Source organism: Protopterus annectens, chromosome 1.part1 (genome assembly GCF_019279795.1).
Source record: "Protopterus annectens isolate FY-2018-M chromosome 1.part1, PAN1.0, whole genome shotgun sequence".
Taxonomy (NCBI): Eukaryota; Metazoa; Chordata; order Ceratodontiformes; family Protopteridae; genus Protopterus; species Protopterus annectens.
In genome coordinates this window covers 295674687-295699900 of record NC_056726.1, presented here as the reverse complement: position 1 = coordinate 295699900, position 25214 = coordinate 295674687, and the positions used below count along the sequence as shown (strand labels likewise).

Sequence of the window (25214 nt, the reverse complement as noted above, 5' to 3'; positions counted from 1 at the left end):
TGGAAACAGAAGCAGCAGAGAGTCTGAGATGTCTACAGGCTGAGGAGAATGAGAAACTGCTATGCCTGGAAGCTGAGGAGGAGGAGAGGCAGAGGCATCATGAAAAGGAGATGCTGACTCTTTGCCAGAGTCATGGAGGTAATGGGGAAGGGAGTAACCGGACCCCAGAAGCACAAAAGGTCAGAAAATTTCTTCCGCAGTTTATGGAGGGGGATAATTTTGATAGTTTCATTCATATGTTTGAGAGGGTAGGTGAACAGTATGATATTGACCAAAGGCTGTGGGTACGGTTCCTGACTCCCTTACTTCATGGTACAGCTGTAAATGTACTTTCCAAATTATCTGACATTGACTGTTTTAACTATAAGGCTGTAAAGAATTGTTTGTTAAAAATTTTTAAGCTAACACCTGAAACTTACAGGAAAATGTTTTGTGAGCATAGACGCAAGGCAGATTAAAGTGTGTCTGAATATGCTGCCGAACTGAGCACTTATTTTCATAGGTGGGTGAGTGGGTGTCAGGTCACCACTTTTAAAGGGCTGGCAGACCTTTTGGTGAGGGAACACGCCCTTAGCACTTTGCCTGAGGACATGAGGATCTGGTTAGCTGATAGACAACATGCTACTTCAGATGAATTGGGGAAGAAGGAGACCTATACCTCAATGAGTTAAGATTTAGACCTAGGTCACTTTGTATCTTTCTGTCTTTGCTTTGGTCACAGCTGAAAACCGATCATGGCCATTCCACCTTCCTATTAATAAAAAAAACAGATGGCTACTTTCTAAGAAAAGTATACCTAGCTAGATTTGAAGAGTTACAAGAGTACAATGAAATCAATCATTCCATTTTGCAATCTAAATCCAAAGTTGACCTGCCAACATAAAATATCAAGTACAAGCAAGAACCTCTGAGAGCTCTGAAATATTCAACTAATAATTTGGATGAGTTACTGAAAAAAAACACCATGCCTTTCTAAAGTGTGTCTTAAAGTAGCCTTGCCAAAATTAGCCAGATTCTGTTAATGGACAATGTTAAAGGAAACAGTTGCTATAAGTGCATAAAAAATAAAACACAAACAGTCATTTTTACTCAGTATTTATTGTTTACACCTCTGCTTCATAGTCAACAAAGTAGTCTTGACATAAAAAATGTTTATGTTTATGCAATGTAAAGGAATACAGGTGCTTGCTTTGTTGCATAAATGCACATTGTAAAATATAATGGAAACATTCACAGTCATAAGTAAACCACAGTAGTCAACCAAGGCGTTGTTGTCTTCTGTTACTTAAAATACTTCAATATGCCATTTTGACAAATACTGTCATCTTTAAACTAAATCTGAAAGAATGGATTGCACAGCAAAGTTGCCACTTATATTTGTTAAAAATATTCACTATCATAAGCCCAGAATGAATTTTTGCTGATAAACACCTGCCCATTTTCTCATCTATATACCGAAATTTGTCAGCTACCGACAGAAAAAAAAGAAAACATCCAATTTACAAATTATCTCTACAGTTCCAGTTTTATCATATGTGAAGTAAGCTTAAATAATCTTTTACTTCTAATGTAAAATATGTGTCATATCCATGTCTATCACTGCTGGGAGTATTTTGTTGGTGCTTTTGAGAACAGTATTTGACAAATGTTCTTAGCAAAGGTACTCAGCTCTCACAACCACTACGCTAACTGTAGGTGCTGCTATATAAGGAATATCTCAGAAGGATATGGATCCTACCCAGCTTAGTGGTACTGCTGGCTATTACTTTGGATATTTCTAAATTCTCACTTATACCTTAGGTATTAGGGTTACTAAGCATGAGTGTGTTATAATATGTAAAATACACGTGCAATATACAAAAAAAGTACAAACACTCTGATTACGCATTTAAAGGGAAGCTGTTCTCAATACCAATATGATCATCTGTTTAATGACAAAATACTTTTATTCAGTACTTTAACTTATTTTATTTACTCTTTGGAAAGCCAAGTTTCCAAAACATGGGGGATGCACATTCTACTCACATGACACTGTAGGGTCACACTGTTTATATGCACATCACAATGAAGTGAGTATATAAATACCAAAGTTTCACTTTAACTAGAGGAAGAAGAATTTAACCTACGTCAAAATTCTTGACATTTCAAAAATTAAGTAAAATGTATTAAAACAAATGAAAATGTTTCTCTTTTCTATATAAACACTAACTTATGTAACTAGTACAAAAGAAATCTTTATGTACATGTCACCCTATGAATGAAATATGGCAGAAGTCATATATGGAGATATGAGAGGGATTACAACATCACAATTCAACAAACATAATGAATAAGTAATGGAGTAATCATCTGTTCAATTAATACTGTTATCCCGGATGACTCCATGCCCACTATAAAGGGCATTGCACATTTCAGGAAATGTGTTATTTGTTGGGTTATAATTAAATGAGATTAGAAAATGGGCAAAGCATACATCTTCACACTGATTGTAGAAAGAATGTTTTCCAACAAAGTGTTAATGTACAGGTAATGCCCAGTAAAAAAAAAAAAAAAAAAAAAAAAACAGATCTGTGACTTCACAGCAGCATATTAAGGTTTTGTAAAACATGGACAGAAAAAAAAAGCAGAGATACTAGTTTGTTTTACACTTGCTAAACGCGGCTTTGGTGTTTGGTGAATGCAAAAATAAAAAATGTAAATAAAGGGAAAAGTGAGTGTGTGGGTGTGTGTGTATCTGCATGTGATAAACAGAGAGATTCAGAGCATGTGCAAGAAAGAAAGAGAGAGAGAGAGAAAGATAGAGTACATACCAACTTCTTTGGATTGCAACAGGCAGTCCATCACCATGCATTTCCTAAATAAGAACACACATGGAGCTCTAATGTCTGGCATTATTGACTGACTTTAATCCCTGCTATCACTGTTCTTCCTGGATACGTCTCAGTAAGTTTCAGTTTACTACTCCAATAGCTCTTGGAATTCAGTTATTTTCCATAGTTAAATAACTATTAATAACAAGTATAGGTTCCTTCCGTTGAGTGGGTATGGTTGAACACAAGCAGTCAACAACTCCAGCATCATCAGCAGCAACTACTTTCTGTTCTGAAGTCAACATGGACAGAAAGAGCAAGGACAAATGTAACCTTAAATACTAAAATGCAGACAAGACCAACACAATAAAAACACCTAAACAAGCTTTAACATGTGATGTTTCACCTTGTAAATTCCCAATATAAGGAGGCACACCTTTGAACTTACAACTCCACAGTTACGCAACAGTGATAAAAGTGAATATTAATACAACAAACCACAACAAAATCGTACTAAAAATCCCTACAACAAACATTTCCGATAAATGATTTCAATGGTATGCAGGATTATATATATATATATATATATATATATATATATATATATACATATATATATATATATATATATATATATATATACACATAGAGAGAGAGAGAGAGGGAGATGGATCACTATTAAATTATTGGAAGCTCAGATGAGCAAACAATGGACAGTCTAGCTGGGAAGGTTGAAAACCCAGCAGATTAAAAAAAAAAAACACCTGTACCTCCCACACACCCTGCTAATTATATATCAACTCTGAGACTGCATTGCATTTGGGAAAAAGAGCAATACCTTGATCCCCACTGTGCCATGATCCCACACAATAACAGGCCCATTCCTTTTGATCTTCTAGGTTTTATACAGAAGCATTTAAAAGCATCAATATGTAAAACATCTACAAAATATAGTCAACATGGAAATGTCGATAGCAAACCGCACATGTTCTGAGACATTACCTCTCTGAGGAGGATGGCCTGAGTATGTCCCAGTTTTGCAGAGGTGGTTTGACATCAGAACAGATATCTGAACAGGAACTTTCTTCAGGAGGGAATAAGAGCACTAAGATGTGGCTACCCTTACCCATATTCCACTGGTCCTTTGTGATGGTTCTCCAGACTGGGTCAAAATCGGAAAAATGTTATCCCACTGGCAATTCTGGACTGATTCAGGACTACAGTTACTGGGCTACTGAGGTCACCTTCATGGAAGACTTGTCTTACACAGCTGAGAAGGAGAAATATGGCCTGATAATTGAGGGCCATCATTTTTCCTTACAGGTGTACTGGACAAAAAAAAAAAAGAAACAGGAGCTAAGGCAGGGTCACAGATGCCCTCAGTTTCAGTGAGGCCATGTTAAATCTTTAGGAAGTCTTTCATTCTGGGAAATCTGACCAAAACGAATGTTTACCTAGAAGGGGAAATCCATGACTGTCTTCTTGATCTTCTCCTTGATGAAGGAAATTAAGCTGTACCATGTATGACTAAGCCAAGTACTCTACCCAAGGCATAAGTGCAGACAAAAGTACAGTGGTAATCTCAGGTGGGCACAGTGCAAAGATTCTTAATCAGCTACTACTTGACTCCAGAAATAGGAAGGGCTGAAATCATTTCTAGCTTATGATTCAGTAGTCAGGACTTGAATTTGGACAGACAGAGAGTTGAAGGTACATGCACCAGGATGTCAGAGGTAAACACCTTCTTCCCCACCATGTGCAAGGCTTTAGATACCTTAACATGTGGTAAGATAGCAAGATTCTGTAGTATCTGCAATCTATGCTGATCCAAAAAGATCATACATGACTTAGGTCTGGAACGTCTAGAAAATATGTCACTTTACTCAGATAGGGCTTGTAAAGGACACCTCTCTTCCTTGGAGCTGAGGTAATAATATTTAGATGTTTCCAGGCTGCAAAAAATGGCATAATTGAGCACAGGTTTCATAAGTGGGATGACCAAAGCTTCTGCTCATTCTTGTACAAAACACCGCGAGACAGACCTGGGGTGAAAGGAATAGACAAAACATTCCAGCCCATGATGGCATTTATGAGCCTGAAGAGTTTGAAAGAAGGATCATCTGGGGGAAGTTATACAAGAGACAGGTCTTGCTGCTCTTCTGTGTTAATGACAAAAGCTTTTAGGGCCTCTATGTTCCCTTCTTGATACAGAGAGAGAAAACCACTACCCAACTTATTCTCAGCTTGAAAGGACTCATATGCCTTGTCAGTGTCTTCAGAGTCAAATTTGAGACAGATGACAGCTGGGAGTCAGCAAGGGGGCACCACCACTTATAAACACACCTACTGGAGTTTGCACAGGTACAGAAGAGTCCTGAACTAGTCTTGCTGCTGGCATTCAGTCATGTTCCTCCTAAGAATGGTCATCCACACAGCCAGGTCCCACCTGATGCCTAATAACTGCCTAAAGTTAAGGGTCTGTCCAGTAAGTCCTTCTGTAGAAGGCCCAGCTGAACTCTTGTCATTCTTTGTCATAAAGCCTTGTTAGAGACAAAGGAGGATGACAGAAAAGAGGTTGTAGCCCCAAGAACAATAACCAATGACTAGCTATGAAAGCTGAGAGACAGTTCAGTGAAAGCAAAGTTGTTGCGCGTGTGGTCTGACTAATGGGAGAAAGGCAGCACTTACAATATAAGAAACACAAACTAAGGTGGTGGGGATCACTTATCTAATCCAAAACAAAATAAACTCCATGCAAGTACGGTAGAGTGCACAGCCAAAAACAAACAATAGCAAAACAAAAAGAAGGGCCAGCACTCAACAGTCAGTAGTATATCGTCTCCTTTATTAAAGTTGTTCAGCAGAATAAATACATTTTTATCCAAAGGATGAAAAAAATGAAACAGACCGGTTTCTGCACAAAGTGCCTTCATCAGTGTAATATAGAACAACAAAAGATCAATTTAAATAATAAAGCCCCCCTCTCCAAACAAAAACAAAATTAATGATTTTCTCCAACAGGAAATCCAAAGCAAAACCACCTCCTCTCTCCATGTACTCCACTAATGGCACTATAATAGAAGCAGTTAACCAAACAAAACTATTTGGTGTCACAACAGACAATAACCTAACATTCAATAAACACATATCACTCACAGTTAAGAAAGTTCACATCAAAATTATTGCACTATATAGGGCCAAACCTTACCTTACACAAAATGCCAGACTAGCCACAGCCAGATCCCACCTCCTATCTACTCTCCTCTACTGTTCGCAACTTTTTACTGACCTGCGCATGTCTGATTTACATCCACGTGATTCCTGCTATAACAAAATAGCAACATTTCCTGCTAATATACCCGACAGGATCCATCAATGCCTTGCTTTTCAAAAACTACACTGGCTATGCTCCTGTAATACTCCTGGCTAGTTTCTCATGCCATGAATCAGATGTTTTCTCTTCTGCTATCTTTTCCTTGTCTTACTTCTACCAAATGAAAATACCACAATGTTTTTATATATCTAATGAGTTTCATATTACTGTCTGTAGTAAGGCTTAGGAAATGTAATGTTTTCTGTTTTACATTCCCTTTTTGTAAATTGTGATTGTTGGCAACTGTCAAACTTTTTGTATATTGTTTGTAAATCTTTTAAAAAAAAAATGTTTGTAACCTTTTTTGTACTACTGTTATGGAGCTTTTCTCCCATGGTCTTCGTTGAAAATGGGGTACTTTTCCAGCCAGACTCTACCCAGTTAACAAATGTAAAATAAAATAAATAAATGCTCATTCAGGCCAGGTGAGAATAAACCTCCCAATTTGATGATTCAAAACTTCTCTTTTTTGTTTAAAATATTATGCCACCCTAATTTATTTCTACTGAATGTAATTCTGTCAATAACTATAAAGCTAAATTTAGCTGTTGAATGTTTTTAGTGTGTTTGAATAATGCATTAGCGATACAGCCACATTTAATATCACTCGTGTTCAGACATACGTGCTTTCAATGGACGAGATGTCTAGTCTATATAAAATGTGGAAGAAGTACATGTTGCCAAATAAATCGCCCAATCAGAATTACAGTTATCAAAGACATAAACATTGGGTGTTTATTTGGAAACATGCACTTGTTCTATATTGTACATAGCCTAGACATCTCGTCCATTGAAAGCACGTATGTCTGAACACATGACTGATACTAAATGTGGCCATATAGCTAATGCATTATGCAAACACACTAAAAAGCATTTGATAGCTAAATTTAGCTTTACAGTTATTGACAGAATTACACTGGATCATCAGATTGGGAGGATTATTCTCACCTGACCTGAATGAACATTTTTGATTAACCAATGGGAAAGGGGGACTTTATTATTTAAAATTATCTTTTGTTGTTGTTCTGCATTACACTGATGAACGCACTTTGTCCCAAAATCGATCTGCTTTTTTTTCATCTTTTGGATGAGAACTGATTTATTCTGCTGAACAACTTTAATAAAGGAGAAGATATACTGCTGACTACTGAGTGCTGGCCCTTCTTTGTGTTTCACTTATATAATCCTCATCATCCACTAATGAGGGACAGAAACACAAACTCAAGCTCACAGCAGCGGCGAGTGAGGCTGCAACATAAGGGAACATCACATTGTCTTGAGACAGGCTTACTTACAGAAGGATGTAACCAGGGTGTGTGAGAGAGACTCTCCCATGGAACTTCTTGTCGGGCACTCTTACCTCCTACAATGTTATGAAAGCTGAAAGCTACTCCCTCTTGAGTCTTCAAGTAGCTAAGATGAAATGCTGGCATTTATTTTTACTGTGTTCTTCCATCAGTGATAAAAACAATGCCACTGCTGCCCTGGCTCAAGAGCGGATGACACATATGCACTTCCATGGTTTAACAACCACGGCAGTTGACAGGACTGAGATCTGAACTGTGTCAGGAGCAGAAATGAAGTGGCAGGCACAAATAGATTCATAGATATTCCAAGGCCACTGAGTCTTATGACAATTCATGCCTTGCCAGTTCCCTCCCGGGGGAGCACACCTTACTAATTCAGATTGCTATATCACTAAATGCACCAAAGGGGAAATCATGCTCCCATGTGCTTCACAGATTCGGAAAACTGCAGCCAAACTGAGAAAGGAGGGGAAGGCTATCTGAATTACAGATCCATTAAGGACTGACCCCCGACATGACATTAATAGTATTACGTGATGGTCTTCAAACAGCAAACTCCCAATGTATTTGGAATTTGCCATCTCCCTCCTTTTCCATTATAACTAACTGCAATCTTGCAAAACTCTAGAAAGTTACAAAATAATTATTTTACAAGTAGTCCTGAGCAAAAACATGCTTAAATCAGTCAGCCTTTAACTGATCAGTTAGCTGTCCTTTACTGCATACTATTAACTACAGTTCTTAAGAAAAGTGAATAAGTAAAAGTCAGAGAAATGTATATAGTGAGCAGCACTAAAAGGCATTAGACTTCTGACGGGCTGCTGTTGCTTACAGCACTTTCAGTGTAGCAGGCTTTCAGACATGCTCAGATATCTGGTCATTGAAGTTTATGTAGGGAAGGAGCAGAAACGTCTGTAAAATACAGTTAGGATAAGAGCTCCAAAGAGGTCACTTGGTCTATGTGAAAGATTTTAATGAACGCTGCTGGTGGGAAAGGCCTCAAGTGGCAAACCCATACACAATGACAGAAAACTAGCCTTAAAAGGCAAAAGGAATCAATTCATCATTAATAAAAAAATGTTGAGAAGTCATGGCCACTAGACAATACTACCACTTAGCAATATACAGAAAGCTTTATAAGATTAGCATCTTTTGAGGTAAAACTCTTAGGTCCAGATAACTGAAAAAGGACCAGATTTCAGTTGAAAGGGCTACTATTATTCAAAACTCCTGACAAGAGGTACTTCTCAGAATGCCAGAATAGCACGACTGAAAAAGAATGATGTTACTACAGGCTAGCCACATGCATATATACAGTCATTAATTACATTATTACGTATGTGTGGTTTTTCATCTAATGGAGTTAAAGTCACCCATCAATAGCACTCCTGGGTTGCTTTAACTGCAAGGCTCAATACAACTGATTAAAAAAAAAAAACATTCAGATTTATCTCTAGAACAAATGATGCTTTGCAACAGCATGCTGTAATTTCTGTGTGGCTATTGTCTGATAAATGGTGGGTTGCAAATTTGAGTTGTACTCAACAAATTCTAGTGAAGAAGACAGTGTGTAGGATTTTTAAACCATTCTGACAAAATTCATATATATTAATCAGATTCTGATCAAGGTGAAAATTAATTGAGAAATAAAAGCCTAGAATCTGAAACTACAAGCAAAACTGATTGAAGGAAGGAACTGTATTGATATCATTAAACTTGGTCAAGGGCACACTACAATCCAGTACAAAGGCTAGAAAGCCAGACTTGATAACATCAGTACTCATCACACAGGTGTGACCTGCTTGTGTCTTATTACAGTCTGCATTTCATACTTTCTGGTCTTACTCTATAAACTAATTTTCTGACAAAACAAAGACTTCAATAGAGTGACAATACATCTATTACTTGCAAAACTGTTACTGGGGTTATGCCACATTGCTTGTCATTTCTACAAAGATGACAACTCTACTGTGCAATCTCCATGAACATCAAAGGAAAGATGAGCAAACCACTCTGTCTGTCCAAACAGAGCCATAGCATGCTAAAAAAGGAGTAAAACAAAATACAATGTCAGCAAGGGCTGGCTTTAAAACCCTATATAATAATACCCTTTCCTCTTATATACAAAGCCAAGCTACAGAAGGATTAACAATTCCCTGTTTACATAGATATAAATACTACCCTTGCTCCAGTCACAGTCATGCACAAAATCAGGGAAATAAAAGAACAATTTTAAGAAAAAAAAACATTACAGCATTGGCATTATCTGTATTACAATATATTTACATCAAATAATAGTACTTCTCTCTCTTTATACTGCCTCTCTCACATTAATACTTACAATCCAGTGTTTATAAAATTCACAAGTCATACAGTAGAATGCAATAACATTAATCCCGTCGCACTGTCTTTTCTGAATACTGACCTACTGGTCAGATGGTTAATAACAGGTAAAATGACATGCATCATCCAACAAATGTAAAAAAAATAAAATAAAAAAAAAAAATATATATATATATATATATATATATATATATATATATATATATATATGTGTGTGTGTGTGTGTGTGTGTGTGTGACTCAGTTAACTGAAATTCCAGTTATGATTAGGATTAGAGGTCCTTAGCCCAGTAGAATGATTAAATATATGCTCCACTGATCCCCCAGCATGTCAAACAGCTGCAGACACAAATCTGCTTAGACCAACAACAGTGTCAGACAACAGTGTACTAGTATCTGTGGACTGAACAGTCCTGTAGATTCAGTACATAAAAACACATTCATGTTTCACAGTAGATTTCAACACTTGAAATTACCACCTGATAACTATAACAATATCCACGGAGTACACTTGAATATGCAATTAATGTCAATAAAGCTAAAAACACATGGAAGCAAGCACATATGAAAAAAATTGACAAACTCTTTAAGATATTGATTTTTTAATGTTCTCTAACTGTCATGAACAGGCATTTCACTGCTCGGCCAAGCTTTATATGCAACAGCATTGCCACAATCCCTATATACTGCAACCTGGTTTAGTCAACAGACAAAAACAACTAGCCAGCTATTGTCATATTCAGTTCACTGCCAAATGAATTTGTTTATTTTCTAAATTTTGAAACACTTCACCAGCAACTGCATGGATGGAGCAAAGGGGGGCATTAATAAAAGACCTACAGATAGGATAGCATGGTCTGAAGGAAAGTCACTGTAAGCTACAATGTGATTAGGGTCAGTAAGGAAAACAGCCAAACATGTTAAAAAAGCCCCAGTAAAAAAATGTAAGAGATAATTTTGGACTTGCTTGCTGCATCCAGGCTGCAATACCATGGCAAAGTCTGCAACAATTAAATTACACACGAGATAAACCACAACACAGCATGCTAGCAGTAATAATCTAACGAGATCCATGGTAAATATTACACTACAGTTAAACCAAGTAGGACTTTTTTTTTTAATTTAGTTTCCATGTTTAGTTATAAAGAAAGTACTTCAGTGAGATGGGACTGTGATTCACCTTCTCTCTCAGACTACATAATGTTGGAGTTGGCATTCTTAAAGATGTGGGATCCAGGGGGCTTTCTCCATTTAAAAATAGTGTTTTTATTTTGTGCATTTATACCAAATTCCACCTTCTATGTTGCCAAAAAAAACTAATGAGTTTTCTAACTTAAGGGATGCAGTTTTCCAGTTTGGAGGTAAGAATCATTATGGAAATAAACTTCAACAGATTTTAAAACCACACTAGGGATGCCACCATTTCATGTGCCCAAAATGGGACATTTGTTGTAGAAACATGAGATTTTGCAGGACAATCTAGACCCAAAGCCAGGGCAAAGGACTGATGTTCACCTTTTTGCCATATTAAAAGCTTATTGTTGTAGCATTTGAGCTGCTTATTCGGTTTCATACGATATTTTGGTGTTTCAGATAAAAAAAAAAAAAAAACAATTGTTTTATAAAACTTTTAAAGGCAACTTAGGAAACATTTTTGTCTTAAAATCTCAGGACATTTGCCATTTTTCAGATTTTTTATCACAGGACACAACTTCCCAAATAAGGAGTATCCTAGATAAAGAGGGACAGGTGGTAATCCCAAAACACATTAGGACATGAAAAGTACATTTGTGTAAAATCTTACCATAACAGTAGCTGTCCTTTTGTTCACTGTTGCCGTATTCCTTACATAAGGGATCTTCTGTCAAGGAAAGCCCAACTTCCAGTCAGTATACCAAAGCCGTTAATGTTTACAGGCATCATACATTACACGTAAGCTTCCTGCACAAGGCATAAGGAATAAAGGTGACATACATGTGCACACACCTCAGAAATTACAAGCCCAGGAAGGAACATGTACATCCAGAAGGAGAAAAAAAAAAAGAGAAGAATCTCTGGCCAAAAGGGAAAGAAGAATAGGGCATAGCAGAGGGGGTAGGAGGAAGGGAGTGAATATAGCAACAGTGAAGAAAAGGACATCTACTGTTATGGTACGATTACACAACTGTGCCATGTCTTTCCATATCACCATTGCAGTATTCCTTACGTAAGGGAAAGTACAAAGGTGCAAGGGAGGGGGAAGTCACTGAAGAGTCATCTATAAATCCATGCAGGATAGCCCCAGCAAAGCCAGCTATTGCTCTGGAAATAACATTCAACTTGTAATGTAAAGGTATGGACAGAAGTCCATGTAGCAGCCTCAAGGATATATTTGGTATCTAGTCTTTTGAAAAAGGCACCAGAAAAAACAACAGATCTGGTGCAATGAGCATTTACAGAAGATTAAATACATTTACCATGAAAAAAATAACAAAAGAAAATGGCTTTATAAATCCAGGAAGAAAACGTTTGTTCAGAAACTGCCAAACCCAAAGACCTGGGATGAATGGAAACAAAAAGTTGCTTGGATTTGTGAATAGCCTTAGTCTTATCAAAATAATATCTGAGCTGTCTATGCAAATCCAAGGTGTGAATACCTTCTCACTGACAGAATGTGAAGAAGGAAAAAAAGGAAGGCAAATTAATAGACTGATTAAGACACAACTTATTGATGACCACGGGCATAAAAGGAGTAGTAGTACAAGGACAAGGAGACACCCTGCCTTGTGAAAAACTAAGACGGGAGAAACAGCCATGAGAGCCTGAAGCACAGATACTGTCTTAGCTGATGTAAGGGCCTAAAGAAGAACAGTCGTCCAAGTACAACACTGCAAGGAAGACGAAATAGCAGGCTCAAAAGGGAGCCTGAGTCAAATTTTCAAGAACAAAACTGAGGGCCCAAAAAGGCAGAATAGGCTTCATGGGAGGCTTGATATGAAACCAGCTTTAAGTAATTGTTTAACCTCAAACCTAGATACCAGAGGAGAAGTTAAGGGAAGACAAGCAGAAATTGCTGACAGGCGAGCTTTAACTGAATAATATGTGAACCTAGCAAGGAGGAGATCACTCAAATAAAGAGAGAACCATAGGAATCTGCACTGAAAAGGGATCCTGGTTACAAAAGAGGCACCGCATAGAAAATCTCTTCTATCTGGACAAATATGATTTCTTGGTAGTGGGTTTCATGGCCTCTTGCAGGACCTGAAGCACATCCTCAGAAAAGAGGTGCCTAAATGGCATCAAAACCCTATCACCCACACTGTCAGCTGAAAAGTGTACAAGTGAGGATGGATAAGAGACCCCCTGTCTTACGTGAGAAGGTCTACTTGATGAAGTAACTTGTGGTGATTGCCCCTGGCCAAGTGAAAAAGAAGGGGGAATCAGTGCTGTCTGGGCCAAAAGGGAGTCACCAGCAAGATTTTGGGGGAGTCTTGCCTGATCCTGTGTAGGAACCTTGAAAACAGAAAAAGTGGAGGGAAGGCATACACAAACATCCCCTCCCTTCCAAAGAAAAGATAGGACATCCCACCTTCCAAGCCAGAGAACTTGGGACTATGGAACAGAAGAGAGGAAGCTGTCTGTTCAGAGGGGAGGTAAAAAGATCCAGCTAAGGAATACCCCACCAATGCACAATATCCAGAAACACATTTCTGTGAAGCATCCTTTCATGAACCTGTGTGTTGGACATGCTCAAAGACTCTGCCACAATAGTTTGCTCTGGGGGAATGTAGACAGCCTGAAAGGTCACTTGAGACAGCTAGATGCCAGACCTGAAGAGCTAGTTTGCAAAAAAGTAGGACCGTGTACATCCTTGCTTGCTGACATACCACATCATTGTGGTATTGCTGTAATAACTTTGAGGGGGCCAGGTAATAAAGAGGGTATGAAAGGCCTGAAGAGCTATTAGGAGAGCTCTCATCTCCTTGATGTTGCTGTGGTCTGACCTCTGATGAAGAGGTCAGAGAACCTGGACCTTGAGAGAATTGCAGGAAGCTCCCCATCCCTTATCTGAGGCATCTGAAAAGAGCTCTTGATTTAGGACTAGTGGTTGGAAAGGAAGTCCCAGACTGACAGAAAGTTGATAAATCCACCACTGAAGCTCAAGCTTGAGACAGGTAAGGAAAGGAACTAGGAAGTCTAGGGGGTTACAGTGTTGAAGCCACACTGGCTTGAGGTACCACTGATGTTTTCTCATATGGAGCCTAGCCAGAGACAACATAGGAATGGTGGAAGCCACAAACCCAAAGACCCTGAAAAAGTCCCTGATTATGACTGAAGCCAGAGGAAGAAGAAACTGGAAAAAGCAATCAGTCAGACAGAGAGAGAGAGAGAGAGAGATAGAGACCGACAGAGAGTCTTGGGGGAAGGCAGGTACGCCAGCATGGGAATGGTATGGATCCTGCAACCAGGAAAAACATGATCCTGAGAAGGAACCAAGATGGAGTTTTGAAAGTTTATGGTGAACCACAGACTCTGCAGCAGAGAAACAGTAAACTGGAGGCCCTGAAGCAGAACCTCGAGGGATGTGGCTTGAATGAGTAGATTGTCCAAATAAGGAAAGATCTAAAGCCCTCTCATCCTGCAGAAGGCAATGCCAGGAACAAGGCATTCAGTGAATACCCTTGGGGCAGTAGAGAGGCCAGAGGGCAAAGCAGAGAACTGAAAAATACAAGGAAGAAACAGAGAAATGCAAAAACTTCCTGAAAAGGGAATGGATGGGGATGTGAAGATAGGCATCCTTGAGATCGAGATAGACCAGAAATGCCTGGGGAAGAAGAAGAGGGAACAAAATTTGAAGGGACAATATCCAAAAAGAGGGGACCTTTAGAAAGGTGTGTTGAGCTTAAAAAGATCCAGAACTGGTCTTCACCTTCCTGGGAACAAGAAACATTCTGGAATAAAACCCCTTCCCCTCCTGGGCAGGGGGCACAACCTGGATGGTGCCCTGGGTCAAAAGAGCATGATACACCTCTGGAAAGAGAGCAGGCTGTTGCTGAGGAGGTTGACGGATGCCCAGATATTGAGGAAGAGATTTCTATACAATGAAATACTCCTGGAAGTTGATGTCTGAACCCAAGAGTCATGTGTGATCCTTAAACAATTTGTAAGGGACAGGGAAAGATGAAGGAATAAGGTAACCTGGTTGAGAGAAAAAAGGAAGCAAATTGTCAGATGGAACCTGGTTAGTCCTGAAAAGGAGGTGTCTGAGAAACAGGGGTCTGAGTAGACTTAGCAGAAGGTACATATCTAGAACCCTTTTTACCCTCGGTGGAGGGCGAGACTGTCTGCAAAAAAATGCAGATTTGGAATCGTAATTACTCTAAAACGTAGGGATAGGAGAAATAAAAATATGTTTCCACTCTTGCAAGGCCTTGCCCTACCCAGGGATAAATTTAAAAAGTTCAGGAGCAGCAGAGCCAAACAGATTATGATTATCTACAGGAGCATCCAATAATTTGGCCTTAATGTCATCAGGCAAAGCCTGAAGACAAAGCCAAGATTACTGCTTCAGAACATAACCAAAAGCATCAGCCCTAGAAGAAGCATCATTTGCATCATAACTGCACTTAATGGAGTGGTGGGCCATTTGAGGGGTAGAACCCAACAAGGAAAGGGTCAAAACCTTCTTTCAGAGTCAGAAAGTTCAGAAACTGCTTAAGAAACTCCTAGAATGAAGGGGCAAAATATACCGAATCATATGGGTCTGGTAATTAATAGCTCTAAAAGCCAGGGTAACAGCAGTATAATCCTTTTGTCCTGGCATTCTATAGTCCTACTACCCTTGTGAGAAGAAAGCAACTTAGTAGAAGGCAACAGCTTGGGGGGTTTGTCAGATGAGACAACCATCACAGAAGGATCAGCAGAAGGACATTTATACAAAAAATTACAATCATCAGCCACTATAGGCTGAGAATCAGAGGTTACAGAAGTTGCTGAAATGGTATATAAGAGGGCAACCAAACTGGAGGAATAGCAGAGGGTTTGGGAGATTCCATCTGGAGTAGTTCATAATACCTCTTTTTTTTATCAGAAACCTGTCAACAAGTCCACTTAATGAATTCCATCATACGACAAATAGTGTCCCCAAAGAAGAGTTGTTCTAAAGGAAAATCTAAACTGATAGAATCCTCTTCCTCAGACCCATAGTCCAAAGGGGAAGGGCTCTGAAAAGAGTAAGCTAAAGACTCTTCCCCAGATTTCAGATCTTCATCAAGACTCTTATACCTTAGGTCTCTTAACAGGAGTAAAAGTTCAGGGAGGGGCAGGCACAGAAATCCCTTGAAGAGGTTTTAAAGCCATTAAAGCATTAAACAACCCCTGAGTAAAATCCTGCCATAGATATTGGTTTTCCAAGTAAATAGACAAGGAAGAGAGGTGACTACGTGGGGTCTTGGGGACAAACGCTTGGCAGATTGAACACTGCGTATGATTGTGAGACGCACCCAAACAGAACAGACACTGTGGTGGTCTTTATGGGCAATCTGCCTCCCACACTGACATTTTTCCCTTCTGGATGACATGTTAACCAACAAAACTAAAATAAAAGAGAAGATAAGAAAAAACACCAATGGACACTTATCTGAAAATGGCTCAGTAACCAACACAGAAGAAGGGTGTTCAGACCGATGATCAGTGATTTTGTTAAGACTGGCAACAAAGACGTTCTGAGGTGTGTGCATCTGTACATTATCATTATGCCCTACACATTGCGCAGGGAGCATACATGTGATGTATGATGGCTGTAAACACTAAAAGCTTTGGTATACTAGCCGGGCTTTGGGCTATCCCTGGTAGGAGATCCCTTATGTAAGGAATACTGCAATAGTGATATGGAAGGACATCAAGAAATACTCAAAATCTACAAGAATGGCAGATGATTTCTGCTGGCAACCACTGGGTCGGGCTATAGATTACAATAAGCCTGAATCTAAAGAGTCAAAAGTACATCAAAGAAAAGGTAAAAAAGGAATGGGTGCATATGGCTCCAAACAGCTTAGTGTGGTCACTTCAAAACTATGGGCAGGATTCTTCAGTGCAGATGCAGTAATTTGCATCCAAATTTGTGGCCATGTAGACAGACACAGCTGATGTTTCTAATTTCTCTGCTCAGAATAGTCATTCTTTTCAAGTCTAGAATAAATTTTCAGTAGTGGAATATGTTTACAAGTAAGATATGCGAAAATATTGTATAATCAGCTGCAGAAACAGTTCAGACACCACTAATACCGATGTCAAACACATCACAAAACTTTGCTGTAATGGGCATACATTTTATAAAAGGATGAAAAATTCAAAAGTTATTTGTGCTGATATCCACTTGTTATTTTTATGAGGCATCTATGATAATACTTTTTATTAGTAGTAAAAAAAGCCAACTTTTGATCAGATGGGCAGATAACCGGTCTATAGAAACAAATACAGATGGATATTCAGAAATACTTAAGTAGAACAAGCCAGTGTTTTTTTTTCTTTTCACACAGTTTCATGGACAGTGGCTAAAGAGGCAAGTTACACATTAGAAATACATGTTTTTTTGTATACAAGTGCAAAAACATGCATTTAGGATGTAAATCCACCATATGTAGATCTAGACCCATGTACATATACTCTGAAAACTCGATCAAATGATAGAGACTCATATACATTCATACATATATATATTTATGGATCCCTATCAGTTGATTGAGTTTTCAGAAACTCGAAATTCATATCGGCAAGACGATGTGATCGAATTTCAGAAAACTCAAAGCTTGTGAATGGAGATCGCGGTACAGTGAGGCTCAGGAAATTTACCATTTTCCTCAATGTAGTGCGATCTCAGAGATGGTATATATAATTTGCAGGGGGTGTGGGGTGCACAGGGGGGCTTGTCCCCCCTGCAAAAATGTAAGAAAATATTTTTTTAAATGTTTGTTTACTGGACAGTACATAGCAGCTTCTATCCCGTGATCTTTCCTAGTTATATAAGACAAAGCAGCTAAACTCCACACTGAGAACAGGGCACTTCATTGTCCACACTCTGGCACCCTAGAATGAGAACACCCCTGTTCTTAAATGGCCTGAAGAATCACAGTGGGTTCATGGCACAGACATCTTTTCTTTGGATTATACAGTATAGATGTTTTGGGCAAAACTGAGCAATTATTTCTCTGCAGTAGATATGTCATTTTCTCCCTCACTGCTCAGGTGAAGGCAAGCCAACGATGTTTAATCCCCATTTAAATACTGATCAGTAATAACATGCATAACACCTTGGAAACTGCACTGTGAAGTGCTATAAAACTGGTGATGGTATGCATACTTCTTTTTTTAACAAGGCAATTCTGCATGCTTTGTTATGTTTAGCTCTGATTTATATTAGCATGTTCAGAAATACTTTGTTAATTAAATGCTTCCTCAGTAGACTTTGCCAGTCTGGGATATGTCTGGAAATATTACCTATGACTAGTACATGCAAAAAGCACAACAAAACAAACAAGTAAACCACAATCCACAGACAGAACTGCTGACATAATACTTATTCTGACAAAAAGAGTGCTAGACTGCAGGACTGGGTCATAAAGCATCATATAAATACATCAAGCCTAAGCCGGAGTGTTACAAGCATATCCAGTGAAACAGACATATGACAACAATTTAGGGTCTGCTATAGGCCAGAAGAGAAGAAATCTGAAGGGAGGTAGATTTATGAATGAGCACATCAGCAGTACAAAGGAATTGGGGGGGCACTTGTGTACACTTACCATAAATGTAGATGTTCGAGTGTATTCATTGTTGCAGTTATCACATTTGGGTTATCCCTGCCAGGTTAGCCTTCGGCCGGCCTGAATACCAGAGACTTAATATTTCTGCATCGGTTGCTGTCACTTGAGTACTGCTGTCAGGTCATCAGTGGTATAAAGGAAGGCATCCAACGCCATTACATTAGTTTTTCTTGCCCTAATCTGTCAGGAGCCCCCAAAGTAGGAGGCCAGGCTCTGGTGATAGAACACCACCAGTGGAAATAAATACCAATATGTACCTTATAAGGAAAGGAGAACAACAAAGAAAAAAAGGAAGAAAAAGAGAAAGGGGGATGAAGAGAGGGAACCAGGACTGCAACAGTGAATACACTTGAACATCTCCATTTATGGTAAGTGTACACAACTGTACTATGTTCTTCATGTTTCACTGTTGCAGTCGTCACATTTGGGTAGATTCCCAAAGCTGAGGAAATGGGTGGAGGCAGTCCAGGAAGCTAGGGGCTGGCTAGCATGCCCTGCAAGACTGCAGAGGCAAACCCTCCCCTGGATTTGGAGAAGACAGGCAGGTGGCAATGCTTGGTAAAAGGTAGCAGCCTCCAGGATGTCCCTGGTGGGGATTCCTCTGAGGAAAGCTGCAGAGGTGGAGGTTGCTCTGGTGGAGTGTGTCCTGACCCCCTTGGGGGGAGGCTTTCCATGTTGTTTGTAGCAGAAATGGATGCAGTGTGCTATCCATTTGGAAATAGTTTGCTTGGAGATGGCTTTGCCTTCTGCCCTTGAAGCAAAACTAACCAGCAATTGATCAGACTTTCTGAAGGATTTAGTCCTGTCCAGATAGTATCTGAGCCCTGTGCACATCTAGAGAGTGCAGAATCCTTCCCCCCTTGTTCTGGGGATTAGGAAAGAAGGTGGGCAAGTGAATGGATTGGTTGAGAGCCACAATGGACACCACCTTGGGCATGAAGGATGGGTTAGTTCTGAGAGTTATCCAGTCTGCATGAAAGAATGATGAAGGGTTCCACAGCCATGAGTGCTTGCAGCTCACAGACTCTTCTGGCTGAAGTGAAGGCCAGAAGGAAGGCTGTCTTCCAGGAGATAAATTATAGCTCTGCAGAATAAGCTGGTTTGAAAGGAGGCAGAGTGAGCTTTTCCAAGAAAAAGTTAAAGTCCCAAGCTGGTGTTGGTGCCCTTCTGGGGCGCCTCAAGTTGCTAGCCCCCCTGAGGAACTGTTTGATCAAAGGGTGTGAGAAAAGGGGCTGCTCAGTGTGAAAATGAGCAGAAATAGCAGAGGCATGAATTTTTATAAAAGAGAAAGAGAGACCACTGTGTAGTAGGTCAGCTAAGTAATCTAGGATGAGAGGGATGGAGGGCTGTGTTGTATTGGCCCCCTTAGCCTGCATGCAGGTGCAGAACCTTTTCCATTTATCTGCATAAGACTTTCTGGTGCTAGGGTGTCTGGCCTCATGGATAACAACCAGAACCTGTTTACTGATGATGGCAGATTGGTTCGGGGTTAGGGAATAAGTCAAGCTGCCAAACTGAGTGTCGGCAATTGGGGATGCATGAATTCCCCTTACCTCTGGGTTAGGAGGTTTGGAATCTGAGGAAAATGCCATGGAGGCAGCAGGGACAGGCTCCGCAGCAAGGGGTACCAGTGCTGTCGGGGCCAATCTGAAGCTATAAGAATGGTCCTTGGTTTTTCCACCCTTATTTTGATCAGTACCCTGGGGATGAGAGGTAGGGGAGGAAAGGCATAGACTGAGATGCCGACACAGGGGAAGGACAGGGCATCTACTTTCCAAGCCATGCAGTGATGCTCCCTGGTGCAGAATTTGCTGAGCTGATCGTTGGTGTGGGAGGCAAAGAGGTCGACCTTCGGGGTTCCCCATTTCTGAGTTATTAGGGTGAAGGTACTTCTGTTGAGCTGCCTCTCATGTGGGTCCAGAAGGTTTCTGCATAATTGTTCTGCCAGGGAGTTGAGAGAGCCTGGTAGGTACTGTGCTAACAGGTGTAGTTGCATGGAAGAGGCTGTGAGCCAAAGGGTCATGGCCAGCCTGCATAGTGGATAGGTGTGATTCCCTCCCTGCTTGTTGATGTACCACATCACAGTGGTGTTGTCTGTTTTGATCAGGAGAACCCCTGAAGAGAGAAGGGGGTGTGAAAGCTATCAAGGCATGCTGTACAGCTATCATCTCTTTCTGATTCATGTGCAGGGGGATTTGCTTTGGTCTCCACTGGCCCTGTATGCACCTGATGTCCAGGTGTGCACCCCAAGCGTAGTCTGATGTGTCTGTGGTGAGGGTCTGGGTGGTGGGGTGTGGGGAGAAGGGCAGTCCCTTGTTGTGGGAGCATGCTGTTACCCACCAAAGAAATTCCTTTCTGAGGCAAGGAATTATAGGTAGAAAAGTTTCCAGATCTCGAGAGTGTTGACACCAAAAGCTCTTTAGGTACCACTGAAGTTTCCTCATATGCAGTCTGACATATGGAATGAGGAGTATGCAAGAGGCGATGAACCCCAGAGCTTGGAGGATTTTCCTTGCAGAAAGCTGCGGCCTGGTGGCCAGTTGAGAGAAGTAGGCTGACAGGAAAATTTGTATGCCATCTGGGATGCTGTGCCCAGACTTGCTCTCAGGAAAATTATCCTTTAGGTGGGCACCTGTTTTGATTTCTTTTCATTGATTGTGTACCCTAGGGAAGTTAGTAGGCTCTTTACAAAGGCCAGGTGCTTGAGCAGCTTTTCCTAGCTGCCTGCCTGAATAAGGCAGTCGTCTAACTAGGGGTACATTTGAATATTTCTTTGTCTGCAAAAGGCAATGGCTGGAGCCAGGCATTTTGTGGAAAATCTGGGAGCAGTAGATAAGCCAAAGGGAAGCGCAGAGAACTGAACATGTTGAGATCCTGCCCTGAAGCGGAGATATTTTCTGCATGATTCCCTGATAGGAATGTGGAGGTAAGCCTCTTTTAGATCCAGGGTGGCTAGCCAAGCGTCCTTGGAGAGCATGGGTAACAGCTGCTGGAGGGTGAGCATTTTGAATTCTGGGATCACCACGAAGGTGTTTAGAATGGCTAGATCGAGGATGGGGTGCCAGGTGCCCTCTTTTCTGTGCACCAGAAAAAGTCTGGAGTAGAAGCCTTGGCCTATCTGTTCTGAAGAAACGTGCTCTACTGCCCTCAAAGAGAGCAGGGAATGGATTTGCTTTTGAGCCTCTGCCCACTGATTTGGTGGTAGATCTGGGAACTCTTTTGGGGTTGGAAGGGTGTGGAAGGAGAATTTGTATCCCTGAGACACAATGTTCAGAACCCATTGGTCCTTGGTAATGGTGGCCCAGGTGCTTGAGTGAAAGAGTTTTCCTCCTAGGGGTAAGTGAAGGTGGGCAGAGGGGAGGTCGAGAGGAGGTGAGTCATTGTGAGTTCTTACTATAAGGGGGTGGCTTAGAACTTCCTGGTTTTGAAGTGGAGGTAGTCCACGTCTTAGATCTCTGCATTCCCTGGGGCTGCTATCTGGGGGGTCTGTTTCCATGGGGCCTAGGCTGGGTCTGTTTACTCGGAGTAGGAAAGGGCCAATGCTTGGTGGGAAAATGCCTGCTGAACCTAGGGGGCTGGACCTGTAAGAAATCTTTAAATGTTTGCATAGAGTTTGCTTTTTCTTCCATCTTTTTAAGACCTCTTCTGCCTTAGTGCCAAATAAGTTATCTTTGTGCAATTTAGATCCGACATGGTCTGGCAGGGGTTGTTCCTTAAGCCATGCATGTCTTCTAATGACAGATCCAGTGACTGCTGCCCTGCAAGAAGCTTCTAGGGTGTTAAAACCACAGTGAAAAGTGTGTTTAGTTACTTGACTTGCAGAATGCATTAAGTCTTGTAAATATTTAGATTCTGCCCAAGCAGGAAAGGAAGACCATTTTTTGTTTAAGGAGTTCCAAGGTATGCTGCTGATATTTAAGCATATGGAACTGACAATTTAGTGCCGATAGCAAGAGTAGCTGAGGTGTATACGTTTTTACCCCATCTGTCCAATGCTCGGGAATCCTTGTCTGAGGGGGTGGGATTCTTAGCAGAGGTTGCTTTAATCCCTTTTGGCCCTTGAGAAATGGCCTCAGGGTCAGCTGTTGGATTTTTAAAAATATATTTGTGTGAGTCAGGGACTCTGTAGTACCTGTCTGGTTTTCTGGGAGCAGGAGGTAGGGGATCAGGAGTCAAGCTAGATTCAAGGAAAACATTATCCACCACATATAGGACTGGGGGGATGGCCAAGGGTCTGTGTTGCGGAAGATCTAGGAATTCCCTGAGTCTCTTTTTAGATTGAGGGTAGTCCTGATTCTCCCACTGGAAATGCTCTCTTAAAGTATGCAGAGTTTCTCCAAAGGAAAAATCCTCTGGGGGAGAGGCTGAAGGAATGGATTCCTCTGCATCAGAATCCTCATAAGTGGAGAGGGGTTGCATGTCTTCATAGTCAGATGCATCAGATTCATCTGACTCTTGTTCAGACAAAACTACTGGGGACAAATCTCTTTTCCTTTTTGAGGGGGTACCTTGGCTTCCCCTGATCAGTATGATAAGATCTTCTGCCATGTTAAGCATTTGAGACTGAGGCAAGGTAGCAGGCACCTGAGAGTGGGTAGTCAGTTTTTTGGGTGTGGTTCGTACCCTAGGCCTAAGGAACACAGTTGTTTTTGAAAGAATGGTAGTTGCAAAAGAAGATGATGGTTTGTGTCGAGATTCTGTGGTGCGAAGGACTTCCTTGGAAGCTGGTGCCTGCTCAGCAGCTCCGGACCCATCCAAGGTAGAGATGACTGCAGGATCCTTATAAGAAAAAGAGTTTTGCGGCATACCAGACTCCAAAAGGGTCTCAGTAGCAGCATGTGAATCAACTGAAGTGGGTATCAGGGACTGCGAAAGCGCTTTACTGAGTACAGAAGGAGTGACAACTAGTTTAACGGAAACGCTGTTGGTAGGTTTTTCTTTACGTTGTTTTGGAAGATCTGCTGTTGGATGGCTTACCGAAGCTATATCGGAATTCGTGGACTATAAACGAAAATATCTGGCTACAATAAGGGCCTGACGATGGATAGTTCTAGCATTAAACAAAGCACAGAACCGATAATGGGGGACGTCGTGGTCTGGGCCTAGACAAGTGACGCATTAAGAGTGGAAGTCTCGATGTGGTATTTGCTTTCCACAGGCGAGACAATTATTAACTTTTTCTGACATTGGTTAGTGCAAGAAAAAAGGATCCCCAATGGGGTACTTAGCTTTGAAGACTTCAACTTCAATTCAGAAACGAAAACTCAGGTAGCGGCCAATCGGCACTTATGCGAACTGCTTCTGCTTCAGGCTCCACGGCAAGAAAGACTGATGTAATGGTGTCACCTGCCTTACTTTATACCACTGATGACCTGACATCAGTGCTCAAGCAACAGCAACCAACGCAGAAATACTAAGTCTCTCGTATTCGGGCCGAGGGCTACCCTGGCAGGGATAACCCAAATGTGATGACTGCAACAGTGAAACATGAAAAACATCCAGCATGATGGTCAGCAAACCACTACTCTCAGAAGACCCTGGGTTTGTTCAAGCTGCCTGCACTGAATATGCCTAGAAATAAACAATGCTGGAGATGCTGTCTTTCCTGGAAAAGGAAAGCTCATCCAGCAACGATGTAATGAGGATATTACAGAATATGTAAGACACTTAGAGACTGATCCCACAGGCTGAAAAGTGCAGCATACAGAGAGAGACAAAAAACTGGGGACATACCAGCCAACGCATAAAAAGATGCTTAAAGACAGCACAAAATCAATCAAATAAAACCATAGCCACACAGAATGGTATAACTTAGTTCAACCAAGTAACATTAAAAGCTGATCTCAACTGCAAAAAGTACACACACACTGAAGAAGAAATGTGACTGGTGATGCAACCATATTACTCAGTATATTAAAATGTAGCAAACAAAGTATAATGATACTGGTCACAATTCTCCAGTGTGTAACAGGGTACCATTCTGGCAAAACCAAGCAAGTCATGGGCTCCAGTATTACTAACATACACTTTGAAATCCTAAAGGACCAGGAGCAGGTAAATGCATCTGATCTACTGTGATGGAGCTCATGCATCTAAAAGTGCAGCTGCTAGTGCAACAGGGTACCATTCTGGCAAAACCAAGCAAGTCATGGGCTCCAGTATTACTAACATACACTTTGAAATCCTAAAGGACCAGGAGCAGGTAAATACATCTGATCTACTGTGACGGAACTCATGCATCTAAAAGTGCAGCTGCTACTGGATAATTTGGTTCCCAGGGAAAAACTTGGAAAAAAAATTCGCCCTCTCCTCCAAACTACTCTGTAACTTGTGGCACGTGAGCAACTACCCTGCCCACCCTGGTCTAGAAAGAGTACTACAAAGTCGATACACGTAAATGCTACTTTAAAATGTGCATGTGTTTCAGATTGGAATCTCCTCTGATTAAATACCACAGGTATTAGAAGTTCTACATCTAGCCTATTAGTGTTACTAAAATGCTACTTTGATTGATAGGTTCCAAGTGGCTCACAGCAGTAGAACAATCTAACATGCTGATTAAATCTCGACAATGTACA

At 40.7% G+C, this 25214-nt stretch overlaps 1 long non-coding RNA gene across 1 annotated transcript; it reads left to right on the top strand.

The window, feature by feature from the left end:
* Positions 1–1085: 1085 nt before the first annotated feature.
* Positions 1086–3558, top strand: LOC122804625. The gene is made up of 2 exons (XR_006365233.1): positions 1086–3367; positions 3474–3558. It is a non-coding gene; the product is annotated as an uncharacterized LOC122804625 (long non-coding RNA).
* The last annotated feature ends 21656 nt before the right edge of the window (positions 3559–25214 follow it).